General features: G+C 48.3%; 1 protein-coding gene across 1 annotated transcript in view; it reads right to left on the bottom strand.

The window, feature by feature from the left end:
• Nucleotides 1–19,427, bottom strand: part of LOC122552380 — a 52,257-nt gene that overhangs the window by 14,251 nt on the left and 18,579 nt on the right. The window lies entirely within an intron of this gene.

Below are 19,427 nucleotides of genomic sequence, written 5' to 3' on the forward strand. Positions count from 1 at the left end.
GATGGGTATATGAATAGGAAGGGTTTGGAGGGATATGGGCCGTGTGCTGGCAGGTGGCATTAGATTGGGTTGGGATATCTGGTCGGCATGGACGGGTTGGACCGAAGGGTCTGTTTCCGTGCTGTACATCTCTCTGACTCTCTGACTCTCTGACTCTATGCTGCCTGACCTGCTGTGCTTTTCCAGCACCACCCTCTCAACTCTGACCTGCTGTGCTTTTCCAGCACCACCCTCTCAACTCTGAACTCCAGCATCTGCAGCCCTCACGTTCCCCTCCGATGGAAACACTGCCACCAGTTTGCAGGCTGAAGCGGCACTTCCTCCAGGTACACGAGCAAGTGCAACAACCTTTTACCTCAGAAAGACGCCCTCCCCCTCAGTCTCACACGTTTCTTTCTCAGACGTTGCTGTGTGCACTAATAACACACAACATGCCTGCAGAGCCAATCTCACAGCAGACGAGACAAGCAACTTGAGTAACACATTACTCATGAGTGATGTTACAACAGCTTAGCTAATGCGAGAGAGGACAACCAGTCAGATCCCAAATTCCCGCAGCAAGAGGTTTTGGCAAAAAGATAAACAGGTGTTAAATTTATCACGCTCATCAGCCGAATCAAATTGGGTCTCAATCCAGGATGTCTCTGAGTGCTCACTGACTATTCAGTGGCTGGAGCCCACACGTCCTTATAGAGACTTCCCCCTGAAACTACTCCAGGACTTACCAAGTTCAGGGAAATACAAAACTTATCAAAGGCAGAGCTGACAAAGCAAGATCACAAAGGAGGAACTGGTGACTTTCACAAGCTGAGGCTGACTGGAGTGACTTCCAGGAAATGATGTCGTTTCAAAGTGCTGCCACTGTTGTCGAGAAGTCTGATAGCCACAACAAGATCTCCACCCAAACAGCTGTGTGCTCATGCACCAGATCATCTTTACCCGTTCGGCTGCTCCTGGGATGATGGGGAGAACTCCTGTCACTTGGGAGAAATCATTGCCAAACAAGGTTGCGGGGGGTTGGGGTGGACTCATGGTGGGAGGAGAGAAACACAGTGGCAATTGTGGAGTTCACAACAAATATGGTGATGGGGAGGGGGTTGTGGAGTCTCAAGGCATTTTGGGAGTATGCAGAACAGCATGGGGGAGGGGGGGGTTATTGACCGCGACCCCACACACTGGTCTCCACCGCAGGAGCACGGAGGACCAGGGTGGGGGTTATTTAGGTGTAATGCTGGGGTTCAGGGGCAGGGAGGACAGCTATTGGTGTTGTTCGATGTGATGGGTCTCCACATCAGGGGTGGTGGGATGGGGATGGATGGAAATGAGCTGCTGGGGTAGTACAAGGTAGAAGGGCTGAACAGTCACTGGACTCGAAAAGTTGTCTCGGTTTTCTCTCTCCACAGACAATACCAGACCCTCCAATAATTTCTGTTTTTGACTAAATTGGTTCCTGGCCTGTGTGTGATGTTCGTCTACTGGATTATGACAACCTGCTGGTCTCCAGTGGGCATTGGATGAGGCGCAGGGTGTTGGTGATCTAGGGATGGCATGTAGACTGTATGCCCTGGTGATTAAACAGTGGGTGTATGAGACAGGGAGTGGGATGGGCGCTGTGGCTTTGTGGCTGCTATGTTCTACTGCGTTGCCAACGAGATGGGTCGCCAACACTTAGCTGGGTTCACAGTGGCCTTTTTAAAGAAGACGCAGAGTTTTAGCAGCAATGCGGTGAGTGCTGAGTTGTTTCAGCACTGACAAGTGGCAGAATGGGGCTGGGATCAGGACAGGGGGGGGTCACCATAAGTGGTCGGGTAGTTACTGAGGTACGTTCGTTAAGGCACGTCAAGAAAACACATGGGGCTCCACAGCAAGAACACCCCACCCCCCGGGAAAAAACATTGATGATACTGACACTTAGCTAAAAATAAAACGTGAGATTCCTCCTCATACTTCTCAGTTTGTATCTCTGGTCCTGGTAAACAATGAATACAGGCGCCTCACAAACCCACTTCTTCTCACAGATTGTTTTGTTTCGTTAATAATATCACACTAGGGTACTTGTTCACCATGTTCTGATGCAACAGCACAAACATAAAAATTAGCAAAGCTCATGCTAAAAGACTTACCATCTCTCAATCAGGAATCAAACTGGCTTCCACAACCTCAGTTAGAAGTCAACTGCAGTAATTATTTCATGAAAAACTTCTGCCATAGGTCTGTTCCATTGCCCTCACTATCTCCATTTAGCTTAATAATTAGTTCTGTGGTAAATTAAGAAAGGTGATGGTTTGCACGCCTATAGTGCCTACACCTCATCTTCTGCCTGGGCAGCCTACAACCTGGAGGACTCAACATTGAGTTCTTCAATTCCAAATAACCTCCCTCCTCATCCCCCGACTCCCTTCCCAGCCCCTCCCCCTCCCTTCCACTGCTCCCTGCCACCAACCGGATTCATTCCTCCCACTGCCAGTTCCGAAGAAGGGTTATACCCGAAATGTTGACCTCTCCACCTCCTGATGCTGCCTGGCTTGCTGTGTTCTTCCAGTCTCCTGCCTGGATATCTTTGGATTCCAGCATCTGCAGTTTTTTTTTAAACTCTCACCCTCAGAATGCACTTCTGAGGTATTGTAATGTGGGAGGTTCAGCAGTCAATGTGCAGGCAGTAAACGCCAATACGATAATGACAAAATATTCTCAGGGTTTTAAATGAGATAAAAATTGACCAGGACACCAGTGAGAAATCGATTGTTGTCTTTAAATTTTGCTACGGGATTATTTAAAGTCCATTTTCTTAGCCAGATGGTGCCTAGTTTATGTTTCTCATTCAAACAGCAGTACCCTGCAGTGTGCCACACTCCCTAGGTACTGCAGTGAGATCAGGAGCTGAGATATGAGTGGCTCAGTGATAAGCACTACTGCCTCACAGTACCAGGGACTCAGGTTCAATTCCTGCCTCGGGTGACTGTCTGTGTAGAGTTTTTACATTCTCCCCGTGTCTGCGTGGGTTTCCTCCCACAGTCAACAGATGTGCAGGTCAGGTGAATTGCCCATAGTGTTAGGTGTATTAGTCAGGAGTAAATGGAGGGCAATGGGTCTGGGTGGGTTACTCTTTGCAGGGTTGGTGTGGACTTGTTGGGCCAAAGGGCCTGTTTCCATACTGTAGGGAACCTAATCATATTGCCTGTCCTCATCCTCTAGAGCAGTGGTTTAACCCAGCACCTTCTGACTCACAACTGAAAGCAACATGTACAGAGTCATGGCTGAATGAAACCAAGAAAGGATATGCAACCATCTCTGTCTTCTCTTAGACTGTCTATTGTAATTGTTTCTTTAACCTCTTGTTTGACTACTTTTGAAGTTAAATGGACATTTTGTTATTTAGTCCCTCTCCACACAGTTCCATTCTCGAACACTCGGAATCTCTTCCCATTTATTCATGTTGCTGGCTGGGTCAACATTAATCGCCTGTTCCTACTTGCTCTGGAGTGCTGGTGGGGAGCTCCACCCTACAATTATGATGGTCCAGGCAGCGTAGGAACACTGGGATTGTAATAAGAGTGCAACACTGCAGTACATCTTGTGCATGAGTGCACGAGTGGTGAATGCTGAATGTGGTGGATAGGGTGTTAATCAAGCTGTTTGCTTTGCCCTGAATGATGTCAAACCTCTTGAGTGTTGTTGGATCTGCATCCATCCAGGCCAGTGGGGAGTATTCCATCACCCTCCTGACTTGCTCCTTATAGATGGTGAACAGGCTTTGGGGAGTCAGGAAGTGAGTCATTCGTTGCAAGATTCCTAGCTTCTAACCCACTCTTGTCGCTGTTGTGTTTATGTGGCTTCATTCCTGATGAAGGGCTTTGGCACAAAACATCAATTTTCCTGCTCCTGAGATGCTGCCTGACCTACAGTGCTTTTCCAGCACTACGCTCTCAACTCTAATCTCCAGCATCTGCAGTCCTCACCTTCGCCTATTTAGGTGGCTAGTCCAGTTGAGTTTCTGGTCAATAGTAACCCCCTGCATGTTGATGTTAGGAGATTCAGTGATGGTAACACCATTGAATGTCAAGGGGTGATGGTTAGTTTCTCTCTGATTGGAGAGGGTCATTGGCTGGCATATGTCTGGTATCAGTAATGCTTGTTTTTGTGGTGTACCCCCAATTGATCTTCAAGATTTCCCTCGCACATTAGCCATCGCTAAGCTTCTACCTTAGCCCTTACCTCAGCCTCAGTCGTCCCCTTGACCCAATATCGTTTTCCTTACTTGTTTGATGATCTTCAAATACTCACCTAGCGTTGCAACCGATTCCTGTTATCTAACTATTTCACTGCTCTCATACTCTCAACCACGCAAGTTCAACTTTTTTACACAGAGGGCGGTTTGTATGTGAAATAATCTGCCAGAGGAAGTGGTAGATGTAGGTATAGTTACAGCATTTAAAAGATATTTGGACAGAAACATGAACAGGAAAGAGTTAGAGAGATATAGGCCAAATGCAAAGGCAAATGGGACTAGTTTAGTTTTGGAAACCTGGTCAGCATGGGCAAGGTTGCACCAAAGGGTCTGTTTCCATGCTGCATGATTCTATGACTTACTGGATTCCATTCCAGAGGTTGTCGTGAGAAGATGATCTCTGGGTTGCATCCAGGGCTTATATTGCAGTTGCACTGACTGTCACCCGAAGGCTCCAGTGAATTTAGCTTGGGAAGTCAGCTTCTTACGCACAACCTAATTTCTGATCTGGCTGAAAAGTTGCTGATGAGAGAATGAATGTGCCAGGGCGGGGAAGTCCCACTCTCGATCACGTCAGGGTAATACCAGACGGAAGACCAATCGGCCCATTGAACCTGGGCTAGTACTGGAATAGAGCTGATGAACTCATCCTTCTCCCCCATTCTTTCCCCATTGCAGTTTGTTTTTTAATCAAATATTGACCTAAGTCCGTTTTTCGCATTGAAACTACAATTGGCAGGATTCTTTCAGGTAGCACTTCTGAGACCATAACCCACTGAACAAGCCAATCATCTCCCTTGCTGCTTCTTCCACAGTAAATCTGTGCACCCGACCCTCTCACCGCCAAGGGCAAACATTTTCTTTGCATTTACTCAATCGAAACCACTCATAATCCTGGACGTCATTATCAAATGTCCTCAGTCTGCTCTCTTCTAAGGAGAAAGTGAGGACTGTGGAGCTGGAGATCAGTCGAAACAAGTAGCGCTGGAAAAGCACAGCAGGTCAGGCAGCATCTGATGGAACCTGACCTGCTGTGCCTATCCAGTGCCACACTTTCTGACTCTATTCTAAGGAGACCAACATTAGATGCTCCAGTATCTCTACATCATTCAGCTTCTTCATCCCTGGTACTCAAGGTTAGAGTGGGAGTAGGCAATTCAGCCCATTGAGTCTGCTCCACCACGCAATGAGATCCTGACTGATCTGATCATCCTCAACTCCACTTTGTTGCTGGTTCCCCCCATTACTCTCAAATCCCTCACTGACTAAAACATCTCAGCCGTGATGCCGTTTAATGACCCAGCCTCGACAGCCCTCTGCGGTAAAGTATTCCACAGATCCACCACCCTTCCCTCCTCATCTTTGTCTTAAATGTGTCTTATCCTGAAATTCTCCCCTTTGCTCCTAGCTTCTCCCACATGGGGAAACACCTCTCCATGTCTCCCCTGTCAAACCCCCTAAGAATCTGGTATGTTTCATTAAGATCTCCTGTCATCCTTCTAAAGTCCAAACTATGCAAAATAGGGTCCCTCAGGGATCAGCTGAATGAACCTTGTCTGGACTGTCTCCAACGCCAGTACATCTTCCTATTTCTATCCTCAGGGTTCCAATGGTAGTGGTCCAATCCGTTTCTGAGGCACTCTACCCAATGACATGACATCTATTCACAACAATCCTCCAGCAGTGTAAGCTCTCATTGTGTACTGGTAATATCTCTGAGACCCTCCATTGATTAGCCTCAACGGGGAAGAAACTCTGTGAGGAGTTCATCTCCTCCTCCAGTGACCCTGATGAGAAGGGTTGGCATGCATGGAGCTAATGCCAACAACCTACAATGTGCCAGCTTCCCCTTTTCATTCTTTCATGACCTGTGGGTACCAATGGCAAGACCACATGAGGGGCATAGACAGGGAGAAACCTTTCCCGGCTGATGAAGGTATCAGTGACCGGGGGCATAGATTGAAGGTAAGGGGCAGGAGGTTTCGAGGGGATGTGAGGAAATAGTTGCTTGCCGCACCAGAGTGGTGGGGAATCGGGAACGCACCGCCTGGGAGGGGAGGAGAGTCAGGAACCCTCATCACAATTAAAGGAGAATTTAGATGCCAAGGTACCCAAGGCTATAGGTGAAGTGCTGGAAAATGAGATGAGAATAGTCAGGTGGTTGGTTTTGACTGACGCAGACTTGATGGACCTTTCTCTGTGCTGTACATCTCTATGACTCCACAGACATTACTCAATATGTGTTGTCCACTAATTTATAATATCCTGTGGGATAGCTACCACTGGATTAAAGAGCTATTCCCCATTGGAAATTCAGTTATATAATCACTACGGTGTGGAAACACGCCATTTGGCCCAACCTGACCCTCCGAAAACTAACCCACCCAGACCCATTCTCCTGAATGATGCACCTAATCTGCACATCCCTGAAACCATTTCCAATTTACCATGGCCAATTCACCCTAACCAGCACATCTTTGGAGTGTGGGAGGAAACCCATGCAGACACGGGGAGAATGTGCAAACTCCACACAGACAGTCACCCGCGGCTGGAATCGAACCCAGGAACCTGGTATTGTGAGGCAGTAGTGCTAACCGTTGGGCCACCATGCAGCCCTAGAAATCATGGAATCCCTACAATGTGAAAGCATGCCATTTGGCCCATCGAGACCACACCAACCCTCCAAAGTGCATCCCAAACCCTTTACCCTATCTCTGTCACCTTGCATTGCCTCTGGTCGATCCACCTAACCTACACAATTTAATCTCACCGAATACAGAAATAATTTAATTTTCATCGAAGGGATGTGGGTGTCATTGGTTGGGTCAGCATTTCTTACCCATCCCTAATCGCCCCTTGAATGGAGAGGCTGGCTAGGGCATGTCAGAGGGCTGTGGGTCTGGAGCCACATGCAGGGCAGGATGCCACGGTGACATCAGTGACTCAGACGGGTTGACATGATGGTCAATAATATCTTCATGCTCACCATCACTGAGGCCAGCTTTCTATTCCAGATTTCTGAGTGGAACTAAAACCCCAGCAGCTGCCATGCTGGGAAGTCAACCCTGGTCACCGTGGACATTAGCCTCTGGGTTACTTTACCACCGTGTCACCACCTCCACTGTTCCTGTCCTAGAGCAAGCTGAGGACCAGCTGGTGCCTCTGAGGCAGAAGGTTCACATCCCATTTTAGAAACAAGGGAATGGCACTATTTCCAGCATGGGCATTGATGGGTCAAATGACCTCCTTGTGCTGTTCCCTTCTATGGTTCAGCATAAACCCCATGTTGAACCTGAAAAGCAGTGTGAAGGGGGTGCCACAAGCACTTTCTTTCACATGAGACATAAAAGCCAGACACATCGTAAGGAGAATGCAACAGGTCCCAGGGCACCATTTGGGGAAGAGCAGATGATTTCTCCCCGTTGCCTTGCCCAATATTCATCCCTTCCCCAACATCAAACCATGAAACCGATAAATTGGTCATTTACCACATTGCTCTTTGGGATAGCTTGCTGTGCACAAGTAGACTCCTTCCAAAACAACAGGGACAGCACTTGGAAAAAAGAAAGCATTTCAATGGTTGTAGAGTTCTTTGGGACATTCTGAGATCATGGGAGGTGCTATATAAATGCAAGCCTTTTTCTTCCTTTAACCTATCAGGAACATGTATACATTCATGGAAAATGTTGGCTATCCCAGATAAACAAAACTAAATTTTCTGTCTTTCTTGAAACCTAAAAGTTCAATCTTCACAAAATATCCATTAACGCCATTGGACAAGATGGACCCATTTTAGTTCCAAACCTGTTGGTTGGAATCTAGAGAGAGGTAAATAAACAGCGCCCGTTCATTAGATGCAGACTCCCTACAGAATGGAAGCAGACTATTCGGCCCATCAAGTCCACACTGACCCTCCGAAGACCATCCCACCCAGACCCACCCCAACCCATGGCATGGTGGCTCAGTGGTTAGCACTGCTGCCTCACAGCACCAGGGTCCCAGGTTGGATTCCAGCCTCGGGCGACTGTCTGTGTGGGGTTTGCACATTCTCATCGTGTCCGTGTGGGTTTCCTCCCACAGTCCAAAGATGTGCAGGTCAGGTGCATTGGCCATGCTAAATTGCCCGTAGTGTTGGGTGCTTTAGTCAGAGGGAAATAGGTCTGGGTGAGTTACTCTTCAGATGTCGGTATGAACTGGTTGGGCCGAAGGGCCTGTTTCCACACTGTAGGGAATCTAATCTAAGCCCACATATGCCATGGTTAACCCACCTAGCCTGCACACCCCTGGACACTATGGGGTAATTTAGCATGGCCAATCCACCCTGACCTGCACATCTTTGGACTATGGGAGGAAACCGGAGCACCCGGAGGAAATCCAGGGAGACATTGCAATTAGGCAAATTCTATTGATAATTGATCCGTTGCTTGGCAAATTCCTCTGCTGGAGTAAAACCTTGTGACTTATTAATGTAGGTTCCTCTCAGATTTTCTCCAGACATCCAAAGTAATTTATGAATAAAAGGGAATTTTTTTTTTTGAACTGTGGTGGGTGGTTGGAACAATTTCCAACTTGTATAGTTTACTCAGCTAAACAATGCTACAGCTTGGAGCGAGTTTTTAAAAAAAAACGTTGTTTCTCTCTTAAGTTAAGCTTCCCTGTGCAAAAGCACCACAGCCAAAGGGGAGGAGAGATTTCTCGCCTCTGCTGAACGATGAATGCTGAGGGTTGGGTCAGCGAGCACAGAATTGTCACTCACCTTGCTGTGCCCCACAGACAAGGCATCGCTTCAAGCCCATCTTGCTCTGCCGTTGTTGCATCTCAGTTTTGTTGCTCCCAGGGTCGGGTGTCACACTCGGTGCGCTCAGAGCCCCCGGAGTGTGAGCGTCTCTCCCACGACCACCGTTGGTGCTGCCCCCGAAACCGTTCCTGCCTTTGCAAAGCACCGGCCTCTCCCTGTCTGCCCCGAAACCCGGGTGGTGTGTGTCTCTCTCTCTCTCTCTCTCTCTCTCTCTTCCCCACAACGCTCTGATCTTTTGCGACGCAGACTAGCGAGTATCAGCTTCAGTGTAACTGACAGCCAACCAACTTCACCGGTCACATGACCACGTCAGTCTGATTCAAAGAAAGCATTCCGACCTGAACATTGTCATCTACCTTCTTAACTTCCTGTTTGCAAAAAATCAAATTTCCCCTGTTTCACACCAAGATTGTATGTGCTTCTTAGATTGGTAATAAGCCATGCAATTGTCAGCTTGCCAGCTAAGTCCGGCAGGGACTATAGAACGGTACAGAACTGAAGGAAGACATTCGGCTCATCAGCCTCTGCTAACTCTTTGAAGAAATTCTCCAATGAGTCCCATTCAAAGCAGCAGTCCCAGCACCCCGCTATTTCCACATCAGCCTGCAAACCCGTTCTTCACCAGGGCCCACCCCCTCTACTCTATCCCTGCAACCCTGCATTCCCCCCTTAAGCTGCACATTTTTCAACAGTGGGAGGAAACCAGAGGAAACCCACGCAGGTACGGAGAGAAAGTGCACACTCCCCACAGACAGTCGCCTGGGGGTGGAATTGAACAGCTGTCCCCGACGCTGTGAGGCAGCAGTGCTAACCACTGAGCTGCCCATTCGGGGATAGCAGGGGCTTTAATGAGTTCTTCTGGGTTTATGCTTCAAATTCAGGTGGCCTGTACAACTCACAGCGCATGAAAAAAAAAATCACCTTCCACTCTGGTTACTGTGTGACTTATATAAACCTTCTATAATGCTCATTCTCAGAGCCAGTACAGGCAGTGACAGGACAAATGGCCTCCTTCAGTATTGTAACCATTCTGTGGTTTTGTGTTTTCCAGCTGTCCTGCCTGTGAGAAACGAAGCTCACTCACTTTAATAATTTCAGTCCGAGACAAGAGCTGAAGCAGCAATTATATATTTCCTTAAGACCATAAGATCATAAGACCAGTCGCCCGCCTCAGGCGACTGACTGTGTGGAGTTTGCACATTCTCCCCGTGTCTGCGTGGGTTTCCTCCGGGTGCCCCAGTTTCCTCCCACAGTCCAAAGATGTGCAGGGCCAGGTGAATTGGCCGTGCTAAATTGCCCGTAGTGTTAGATAAGGGGTAAATGTATGGGTATGGGTGGTTTGTGCTTCGGCGGGTCGGTGTGGACTTGTTGGGCCAAAGGGCCTGTTTCCACACTATAAAGTAATCTAATCTAATAACATAGGAGTGGAAGTAAGGCCATTCGGCCCATCGAGTCCACTCCGCCATTCAATCATGGCTGACTCCACTTACCCGCATTCTCCCCGTAGCCCTTAATTCCTTGTGACATCAAGAATTTATCAATCCTTCACATAGTTTTCATTCTTGTTAACTCAGCTCTTGGCTGAAATAATTATACACTGGTGTGAGTTCATTTACCTTGTATCAGTAATTATGATTGCAGAAGTAACACTGCTTTACCTATATCCCACATGCCATTTTATACAGTTCCCCCTTAATGACTCTCTTGGAGCCATCCTCAATGTTGAACGTTCCTGTTTTGCATCCCCTTAACATGCCATGCTCTGAAGAGAATTCTCTCAGCTCCTCCAGTCTCTCAGCAGGGAAGGAACCTGGCTGATTTCACCTCGCACTCCTGCAGATATCCTGAGGTCAACTGTAGAGCCCCAGATGTCACCTCTGAATGTTACTAATCGGGTGTACCACAACCCAGTCTGGATCCTGGGTCATATAACCAGAACAAACAGCAACAGGAGCACAGGGACAGGTGACGTTGTCACGGACAATGTTAAAGTTCATTATTACATGGCTGCCCCAGACCCTGCAATACTGTGGCAAGCATCTTAATGAACTTCCACATCCAGTGCTTCCCGAAGTGGGAGTTGGGACCCCCACTCCCCAACACCGTGGCATCACGAGCTGAGACCTTGGGATCCCAATCTCTGAGGTCCAATTGGTCATTGTGGGAGCAGGTCTCCCTCATTTCCCGACTCAACCAGTCCCCTTCACCCCCTTGCCCTGTCTCTCACAGGCATTCCTTCCCATCACCCCCTGCAAAATGATCCCGGGGACGAAGGGCTTGTCATATGAGGAGCGGTTGAGGACTCTGGGTCTGGACTCGATGGAGTTTAGAAGGGTGAGGGGGGAATCTGACTGAAACTTACACAAGGCTGAGGGGCCTGGAGAGAGTGGACGTGGAGAAGATGTTTCCTCTAGACTGGGACACGACGGCACAGCCTCAGGGTGAAGGGACGAACGTTTAGAAGGGAGATGAGGAGGAATTTCTTCAGCCGGAGGGTGGGGAATCTCGGAAACTCATTGCCACAGAGAGCTGTGGAGGCCAAGTCACTGAGTGTCTTTAAGGTGGAGATAGACAGGTACTTGATTGGTGAGGGGATCAAGGGAAGACAGGAAAATGGGGTTGAGAAACAAATCCATCATGATCAAAAGGCAGAGCTGACTCAATGGGCCGAATGGTCTGATTTTCCCTATCTTATGGTTTAATCTTTATGGCCTCTGCCACAACCACTACCTCCACTTACACCACCTCACACCTTCTCACTGAGGGGTTGTAACCATTGGTTTAAAACCAGGAACACAGTGGGGGAAAGTGCATTGCCTCAATCCTCTGGGGAGGTAGGCCTGCACTTCAGCTTAAGAAAGTGACAGAACAGCAGAAGGATCTCGTCACCAGGAATCTTGCCAGACGTTCCTTTGAGCGTGCCCAGGACTGGGGCACGTTGTTGGCCGACTTGAAAAGTCTCCCTTCCTCTTGTGATGTTATGTTCTTAAGGAGCGTTAGTCATTTCCTGCCCACCAATCGACAGTTCGGAAATAGAGCAACTGTCTTAACCACACCAGCCCGAACTAAACAGAAGCCAAAAACCCCCCCCGATGGTACCAATCCCAGACACAGCATCTTTACACAGTGCAGTCAGTAACCATTTCCAACAGTTAGAGGCTACTGTCAACAAGTGAAGGGTGTTCATTAACAGTAAGTAATCTAATCTAATCTAATCTAAACATGACAATGATCTACAACACAGGAACAGGCCATTTGGCCCAACTGTTCCATGTTGGTCTACTTCACCCCACCAGCTGCATCCTTGCCCCCACTTCACGTCAAGCTATCAACATATCCTGCCATTCCTTTTGACCCCGATGTGCTTATCCAGCATCACCCTGGAACGTACCCAACATATTCACCTCTGTGTGGTGGTGAGTTTCACACTCACACTACTCTCTGGGCAAAGAGAGTTTCTCCTGATTGAATGGAAGTATTGTCCACCACATTGGTTATCAAATAGGTTGACAGAGACCTGGTGGTATTCTGTAGCAATTCCCAACATTGCCCACAAAATAATTTCTCCACCAAAGAGAGAGAAGGCTAGAATTGGCTGACCACCCACTTTGGATAAATTACCAAGAGTTAATGCCACCCACTCAGGGGGCTGACTAGATACCTTCTCGACCCAGTAATGGATGTCTGTTTCCACAGAATCCCTACGGTGTGGAAAGAAGCCATTCAGCCTGTCAGTTCTGTACTGACCCTCCGAAGAGGATCCCGACCAGACACACACCCCCACCCCATAACCCTGGATCTCCCATGGCTAACCCACCCAGCCTGTACACCCCTTTTGGGACAATTTAGCATGGCCAATCCACCCTAATCTGCACATCTTGTGAGTGTGGGAGGAAACCCACGCAGACATGGGGAGAATGTTGAAACTCCACGCAGACAGTCACATGAGGGTGGAATCAAACCCAGGTCCCTGGCGCTGTGAGGCAGCAGTGCTAACCACTGAGCCACCGTGCATGCATTGAGTCACCCAGTTACTTTGTTGGGGGGGGTGATGTGAGGGTCGGAAATGCTCTAATTTTGTGATGGGGGGAGGGGTTTGGCACATTCAATCAACATGGAAGCCTTGGAATCCATTACAGCCCATAAAGTGGCCCTTCGGCCCATTGAATTTAGGCTCTGTGACTGTCATTACGATGCTGCTTGGCCAGTTGGGGTATTTCTAACACTTCCCATTTATATTAATCGCTTGGTTGAGTTGATAACGTGGGAAAGGTCAGTGTGCCTTACATAAGCCTTCTAGCTGTCATGTACACTCTGGGAACGTTTACGTAACAGAGAAGCTGCCATCAGTGCACACAGAATATTCCGGAGAAAGTCATTTTCATGTGATTGCCCCGACATTAGAAACAGAGGGGAGAAAGTTTATTTCTTCATTGGTATTTTTCTTTGAGGAATGAAATTGTCAGCGTGTTAGTGAACTTGCTCATCTGACCAATAACTCTTTGTGTTGAATGTGGAACATCGGAAGGGGAGGAGCCTATTCTGCCCCTGTTTGGGTGTATTTTCAATTTCCACAGCACGAGGGCATCTTTGGCTGGGCCAGCATTTATTACCCATCCCTAATTGCCCCTGGATAAGAGGCAGTTAAGCCTCGCTTCTGGATCTATTGCAATGGGCTCCAGGGAGGGAGTTCCAGGATTTTGGCCCAGCGGCACTGAAGGAACAGCGATATATTTCCAAGTCAGGATTGGAGGGAAGCTTGCAGGGGGTGGTGTTCCCACATCAAAAACAGTTCAGGTTGTACACACCCCAACATTAGTCGAGTGCCACGTCAGCTTTATCCTTGACTTCCTGGGTCTAACCTGTCTAACTCAAGCTGCTGCAATGAGGAGTTACCTGTTTCTTCAAGGCATTTATTGTAAAGTTCTTCACATGTACCTCCATTTAAATACTCTTCTTTTGTTCTCCCTTTCCAAATGAACAGTGGTATTGTTGGGTTCCATCAGTTTGTGAGATCATTACTACTGACATACTTGAAAAGGGAATCTCCAACCAAAGTCGTTTTGAGAACTGCAGATCTGTCCCTCTCACACAATGTCAGTGACCAGATAATGTGGGCTCATTCCTCCTTCTTCCCTAATCGTTCCCCATTAAATACTTGTAAACGTCTTTAAATGAATTACTTATACCTTATTACAGAGTCATCGAGTCATCCAGCACGGAAACAGACCCTTCGGTCCAACCAGTCCATACTGACCCTAACCCCAAACTAAACTAGTCCCACCTGCCTCCTCCTGGCCCATATCCCTCCTATTCCTGTCCTTATCCAAATGTCTTTTAAACGTTGTAACTGTCCCCACATCCACCACTTCCTCAGGAAGGTCATTCCACACACAAACCACCCACTGAGTAAAACATTTGCCCCTCACGTCTTTATTTAAATCTCTCTCCTCTCATCTTAAAAATGTGCCCCCTAGTCTTCGAATTCCCCAGTTACTTTCTTCACAAGACATACCCTCCAGTCCAGGCAGCATCCTGGTAAATCTCCTCTGCACCCTCTCTAAAGCTTCCACATCCTTCCTGTAATGAGGCGACCAGAACTGAAGACAATATTCCAAGTGGGGGTTGAACCAGGGCTTTATAGAGCTGCAGCATAACCTCGTGGCTCTTAAAATCAATCTCCCCCCCCCGCCCGGCTAATGAAAGCCAACACACCATACACCTTCTTAACACCTTTTTTATCTTAGCCTGCTGGACAAACTTTCCTCATTCCTGAAGAAGGGCTTATGCCCGAAACGTCGATTCTCCTGTTCCCTGGATGCTGCCTGACATGCTGCGCTTTTCCAGCAACACATTTTCAGCTCTGATCTCCAGCATCTGCAGACCTCACTTTCTCCACCTTCTTAACAACCCTATCAACTTGGGTAGCAACTTTGAGGGATCTATGCATGTGGACCCCAAGATCCCACTGTGCCTCCACACTGCAGAGAATCCTGACTTTAACCTTATATACTGCATTCAAATTTGACCTTCCAAAATGAATCACTTCACACTTTTCCAGGTTGAACTCCATCTGCCACTCTCAGCCCAGCTCTGCTTCCTGTCAATGTCATGTTGCACCTGACCCTGCACATCTTTGGACTGTGGGAGGAAACCGGAGCACCCGGAGGAAACCCACGCAGACACGGGGAGAACGTGCAAACTCCACACAGTCAGTCGCCTGAGGCGGGAATTGAACCTGGGTCTCTGGCGCTGTGAGGCAGCAGTGCTAACCACTGTGCCACCCTGCCGCCCAGTAATGAGCCTATCATGGGGAGCCTGATCAAACACCCTGCTAAAATCCACATACACCACATCTACTGCTCTACCTTCATCAATGTGTTTTATCACATCCTCAAAGACTTCAATAAGGCTTGTGAGGCATAACCCGCCCCTCACAAAGCCATGATGATTATCTCTAATCAAACTATGCTTTTCCGAATTATCATAAATCCTGTCTCTCAGAATCCTCTCCGATAATTTGCCCACCATAAGACTGACTGATCTGTAATTCCCAGGACCTCCCCTACCTCCCCCGACTCCAGGCGCAAGTTCCCTCCACTCTCCCTGATTGGCCCCACCCTCACTCTGGCCATCCTCTTGTTCCACACATAAGAGTAGAATGCCTTGGGATTTTCCTTAATCCTACTCGCTAAAGCTTTTTCATGCCCCCTTCTAGCTCTAGGTCCATTCTTCAGTTCCTTCCTGGCTATTTTGTAACCCTCTAGAGCCCGGTCTGATCCTTGCCTCCTCAACCTTAAGTAAGCTTCCTTCTTCCTCTTGACTGGATGTTCCACATCTATTGTCACCCAAAGTTCCTTCACCCTCCCATCCCTTCCTTGCCTCAGCAGGATAAACCTGTCCAGCTCTATCAGCAAGTGCTCCTTCAACAACCTTCACATTTCTGTCATGCATTTCCCTGAGAAAATCTGTTCCCAATTTATGCTCCACAGTTCCTGCCTAATAGCATTGCAATTCACGCTCCCCCAATTAAATACTTTCCCAACCATCTGCACCTAACCCTTTTCACAAGTGTAGTAAAGGTCAGGGAGTTGTGATCACTATCACTGAAATGCTCTCCCACCAAGAGACCTGACACCTGATCTGGATCATTACCAAGCAACATATCCAATATGGCCTCCCCTCTCGTTGGCTTATCGACAAATTGAGTCAGGAATCCTTCCTAGACACACCTGACACAAACTGCTCCATCCAAACTATTTGCATTAAGGAGATTCCAATCAATATTAGGGAAGTTAAAGTCACCCATGACAACAGCCCTGCACCTTTCCAAAATCTGCCTCCCAAACTGTTTCTCTGTGTCTCTGTTGCTAATGGGGGGGTCAATAGAAAACTCCTAGTAATGTGACTGCTCCTTTCCTGTTTCTGACTTCCACCCATACTGGCTCAGTAGGCAAACCCTCCTCAACGCCCTCCCTTTCTGCAGCTGTGATACTATCCCTGATTAGCAATGCCCGTCCCCCACCTCTTTACCTCCCTCGTATTCCTTTTGAAACATCTAAATCCTGGAACATCCAACAACTGATCCTGCCCCTATCATGTCCAAGTCTCCGTAATGGCCAAAACATTATAGTTCCAAATACTGATCTATGGTCTGAGTTTGAAACACTAACTGCAACTTTGCCCTATCAACTGTCTATCCTTCCCCACAGACTCTCTGCATGCTGTATCTGCCCATTGACCAGTTACCCCATCCTCTGATCCATGGCTCAGGTTCTCTCTCCCCCCACCATCCAGTTTAAACCCTCCTGAAGACCCTCCTCCAGCAAACCTCCCGCCCAGGATACTGATGCCCCTCCAGGTCAGGTGCAACCCGTCCCTCTGGTACAGGTCCCACCTTCCCCAGAAGGTGCCCTAATGATCCACATACCTGAAACCATCCCTCCTACACCAGCCCTGCAGCCACGTGTTCATCGGCACTCACTCTCTGTTCCGAGCCTCACTCTCTGTTCCTAGCCTCACTCTCTGTTCTGAGCCTCACTGTCTGTTCCTAGCCTCACTCTCTGTTCCGAGCCTCACTCTCTATTCCGAGCCTCACTGTCTGTTCCTAGCCTCACTCTCTGTTCCTAGCCTCACTCTCTGTTCCGAGCCTCACTGTCTGTTCGTAGCCTCACTCTCTGTTCCTAGCCTCACTCTCTGTTCTGAGCCTCACTGTCTGTTCCTAGCCTCAATCTCTGTTCCTAGCCTCACTCTCTGTTCCGAACCTCACTGTCTGTTCCTAGCCTCACTGTCTGTTTCTAGCCTCACTGTCTGTTCCTAGTCTCACTCTCTGTTCCTCGCCTCACTCTCTGTTCTGAGCCTCACTCTCTGTTCCGAGCCCCACTGTCTGTTCCTAGCCTCACTCTCTGTTCCGAGCCTCACCCTCTGTTCCGAGCCTCACTCTCTGTTCCTAGCCTCAATCTCTGTTCCAAGCCTCACTGTCTGTTCCTAGCCTCACTCTCTGTTCCTTGCCTCACTCTCTGTTCCGAGCCTCACTTTCTGTTCTGAGCCTCACTGTCTATTCCTAGCGTCACTCTCTGTTCCGAGCCTCACTGTCTATTCCTGGCCTCACTCTCTGTTCCTAGCCTCACTCTCTGTTCCAAGCCTCACTGTCTGTTCCTAGCCTCACTCTCTGTTCCTAGCCTCACTCTCTGTTCCTAGCCTCACTCTCTGTTCCTAGCCTCACTCTCTGTTCCTAGCCTCACTCTCTGTTCCTAGCCTCACTCTCTGTTCCTAGCCTCACTCTCTGTTCCTAGCCTCACTCTCTGTTCCTAGCCTCACTCTCTGTTCCTAGCCTCACTCTCTGTTCCTAGCCTCACTCTCTGTTCCTAGCCTCACTCTCTGTTCCTAGCCTCACTCTCTGTTCCTAGCCTCACTCTCTGTTCCTAGCCTCACTCTCTGTTCCTAGCCTCACTCTCTGTTTCTAGCCTCACTCTCTGTTCCTTGCCTCACTCTCTGTTCCGAGCCTCACTCTCTGTTCCGAGCCTCACTGTCTATTCCTAGCCTCACTCTCTGTTCCGAGCCTCACTGTCTGTTCCTAGCCTCACTCTCTGTTCCTAGCCTCACTCTCTGTTCCTAGCCTCACTGTCTGTTCCTAGCCTCACTCTCTGTTCCTAGCCTCACTCTCTGTTCCTAGCCTCACTCTCTGTTCCTAGCCTCACTAACCCCTGGCACCGGTCACAATGCTGAGGGTCTTGCGTCTCACTTGAGTGGGACTAACATTAACAGCTGGTAAGTTATCCAAAGTGGGTGGTCAGCCAGTCCTGCCCTTGCCTCTCCCTCTCACTGAAAAATCTTTTTTCTATGAAATTCAATGAAATTAACAATGGACCTCTGTGCAAATAAAAGTTTTGTGTCATTTTCTCCCTGTTCCTTCAGACTATAAATCACGCACTTAGAAATACATATAGACACATCCATGTGGAAACATAGGAATGGGGGCAGTCCCACAAATCTCTGTCACTATTTAGTAAGATATTGGTTGATCTCTAACCTGACTCCAGATGCCACTTTATCCTGAATCCCTTCAGATTAGATTAGATTCCCTACAGTATGGAAACAGGCTCTTCAGCCCAACAAGTCCATACCGACCCTTCGAAGAGTAACCCACCCAGACTCATTTCTCTCTGACTAATGCACCTGACACGATGGGAAATTTAGCATGGCCAATTCACCTGACCTGCAATATCTTTGGACTGTGGGAGGAAACCCTCGCAGACACGGAGAGAACGTGTCCACACAGACAGTCGCCCAAGGCTGGAATCGAACCTGGGTCCCTGGTGCTGTGAGGCAGCAGTGCTAACCACTGAGCCACTGCGCCACCCATATGGATAACATAAATGTATCACTCTCACCCATGTGAAGAGTGGTCTACCATCCTTTGTGTGCAGAAGCTGTTCCTAACTGGTATAACCTGGCTTTGAAAGGAACAGTCTTTCTCCCATCTCATCCTCATGGGTTTGCCTCTTACCATCAATGGGTTGGAGTATTGGAGACTGAGGGTTCACCTTGTAGAGGTTTATAAAATCATGAGGGGCAGGGACAGAGAGAATAACTAAGGTCTTTTCCCCCGGGTAGGGGGTCCAAAACTAGATTTCAGCTGAGAGGGGAAAGATTTAAAAGAGACCTCGGGGGTAACTTTTTCACACAGAGGGTGGTACGTGTGTGGAATGAGCTGCCAGAGGAAGTGGTGGAGGCTGGTACAATTGCAACATTTAAAAGGCATCTGGATGGGTATATGAATAGGAAGGGTTTGGAGGGATATGGGCCAGGGGCTGGCCAATGGGAGTAGATCAGATTGAGATGTTTGGTCAGTACAAACGAGTTGGACAGAAGGGTCTGTTTCCATGCTGTATGACTCCA

The sequence above is a fragment of the Chiloscyllium plagiosum genome, chromosome 8, assembly GCF_004010195.1.
Source record: "Chiloscyllium plagiosum isolate BGI_BamShark_2017 chromosome 8, ASM401019v2, whole genome shotgun sequence".
Taxonomy (NCBI): Eukaryota; Metazoa; Chordata; class Chondrichthyes; order Orectolobiformes; family Hemiscylliidae; genus Chiloscyllium; species Chiloscyllium plagiosum.